Source organism: Oncorhynchus clarkii, unplaced genomic scaffold, assembly GCF_045791955.1.
Source record: "Oncorhynchus clarkii lewisi isolate Uvic-CL-2024 unplaced genomic scaffold, UVic_Ocla_1.0 unplaced_contig_12017_pilon_pilon, whole genome shotgun sequence".
NCBI classification, from domain to species: Eukaryota; Metazoa; Chordata; class Actinopteri; order Salmoniformes; family Salmonidae; genus Oncorhynchus; species Oncorhynchus clarkii.
In genome coordinates this window covers 64,831-67,500 of record NW_027258281.1, presented here as the reverse complement: position 1 = coordinate 67,500, position 2,670 = coordinate 64,831, and positions in this window count along the sequence as shown.

The window sequence follows — 2,670 nt, the reverse complement described above, 5'->3', positions numbered from 1 at the left end:
CCAAATCCTAATTGGTATGTTGAAATTTATGTTCCTTTTGATGGCATAGAATGCCCTTCTTGCCTTGTCTCTCAGATCGTTCACAGCTTTGTGGAAGTTACCTGTGGCGCTGATGTTTAGGCCAAGGTATGTATAGTTTTTTGTGTGCTCTAGGGCAACAGTGTCTAGATGGAATTTGTATTTGTGGTCCTGGTGACTGGACCTTTTTTGGAACACCATTATTTTGGTCTTACTGAGATTTACTGTCAGGGCCCAGGTCTGACAGAATCTGTGCATAAAATCTAGGTGCTGCTGTAGGCCCTCCTTGGTTGGTCTCTCTCTCTCTCTCTCTTTTTGTCTCTCTCTCGCTGTCTCTCTCTCTCCCCCCTCTCTCTCTATCTCTCTCCCCACTCTCTCTCTCTCTCCCCTCTCTCTGTCTCTTTTTAATGTGACAGTAGACAGCTGCCTAGATATAGATGCGATGAACTAGCCTACAGGGAGGAAATTATCCCCCTTAGGAGGTTGAAAAAGGTTTAGCACGGGTCCTCAAATCCTCAAAACGTTCTACTGCTGCACCACTGAGAGCATCTTGACTGGCTGCACCACTGAGAGCATCTTGACTGGCTGCACCACTGAGAGCATCTTGACTGGCTGCACCACTGAGAGCATCTTGACTGGCTGCACCACTGAGAGCATCTTGACTGGCTGCACCACTGAGAGCATCTTGACTGGCTGCACCACTGAGAGCATTTTGTCTGGCTGCACCACTGAGAGCATCTTGACTGGCTGCACCACTGAGAGCATCTTGACTGGCTGCACCACTGAGAGCATCTCGACTGGCTGCACCACTGAGAGCATCTCGACTGGCTGCACCACTGAGAGCATCTTGATTGGCTGCGTCTCCGCTTGGTTTGGGAACAGCACCGCTTTCCCTCGCATGGCGCTACTGAGGGTGGTGCGGACAGCTCAGTACATCACTGGGGCAGAGCTCCCTGCCATCCATAACCTCTATATCAGAGGGTGGTGCGGACAGCTCAGTACATAACTGGGGCCGAGCTCCCTGCCATCCAGAACCTCTATACCAGGCGGTGTTAAAGGCCCAGGAAAATCTAAAAAGACTCCAGTCACCCAAGACATAGACTGTTCTCTCTGCTTCCGCATGGCGAGCGGTACTGGTGCATTAAGTGTGACACCAACAGGCTCCTGAACAGCTTCTTTAGCCGTAGGACTGCAAAATAGCTAACAGAATGGCTAACTAAATAGGGTACAGAATGGCTAACTAAATAGTGTACAGAATGGCTAACTAAATAGGGTACAGAATGGCTAACTAAATAGTGTACAGAATGGCTAACTAAATAGTGTACAGAATGGCTAACTAAATAGTGTACAGAATGGCTAACTAAATAGTGTACAGAATGGCTAACTAAATAGTGTACAGAATGGCTAACTAAATAGTGTACAGAATGGCTAACTAAATAGTGTACAGAATGGCTAACTAAATAGCGTACAGAATGGCTAACTAAATAGTGTAGTGTGGAACACACAAACGCACACACGCACGCACGCACGCACACACACACACACACAGGCAACATCCCTCCCCCCCTTCCATTCCCTCCCTCCCTCCCAGCCTCCCTCCCTCCCTCTCTCCCTCCCTCCCTCCATCCCGCTCTCCCCCCCTCCCAGCCTCCCTCCCTCCATCCCTCCCTCCTTCCATTCCCTCTCTCCCTCCCAGCCTCCCTCCTAGCCTCCCTCCCTCCATCCCTCCCTCCCTCCCTCCCAGCCTCCCTCCCTCCTTCTCTCCCTCCCTCCCAGCCTCCCTCCCTCCCAGCCTCCCTCCCTCCCTCCCAGCCTCCCTGTCTCCCTCCCTCTCTCTCTCCCTCCCAGCCTCCCTCCCTCCATCCCTCCCTCCTTCCATTCCCTCTCTCCATCCCAGCCTCCCTCCTCCCTCCCTCCCTCCCTCCCTCCCTCCCTCCCTCCCTCCCTCCCTCCCTCCCTCCCTGTCTCCCTCCCTCCCTCCCTCCCAGCCTCCCTCCCTCCCTCCATCCCTCCCTCCTTCCATTCCCTCTCTCCCTCCCAGCCTCCCTCCTAGCCTCCCTCCCTCCCTCCCTCCCTCCCTCCCTCCCTCCCAGCCTCCCTCCCTCCCTCCCTCCCAGCCTCCCTGTCTCCCTCCCTCTCTCCCTCCCTCCCAGCCTCCCTCCCTCCATCCCTCCCTCCTTCCATTCCCTCTCTCCCTCCCAGCCTCCCTCCTAGCCTCCCTCCCTCCATCCCTCCCTCCCTCCCTCCCAGCCTCCCTCCCTCCCTCTCTCCCTCCCTCCCAGCCTCCCTCCCAGCCTCCCTCCCTCCCTCTCTCCCTCCCTCCCAGCCTCCCTCCCTCCCTCCCTCTCTCCCTCCCTCCCAGCCTCTCTCCCTCCCTCCCAACCTCCCTCCCTCTCTCCCTCCCTCCCAGCCTCCCTCCCCCTCTCCCTCCCTCCCAGCCTCCCTCCCTCCCTATGTCCATGGTTCAGAGGAGACGAGATGGAACTGATGGTGTGTGAATGTCAAAACTCTTTCAAAATGGAGGGAAATAGAAAAGATGTGAAGAGGAAAGGTTGGACCTGGGGGAACAATCCATTAAACAGGGTGTGTGAGGTGTGCTAATGTTCTGGGACATTCACCTTTCACCTCTGTGGTTTACCCTCACACTGCTTT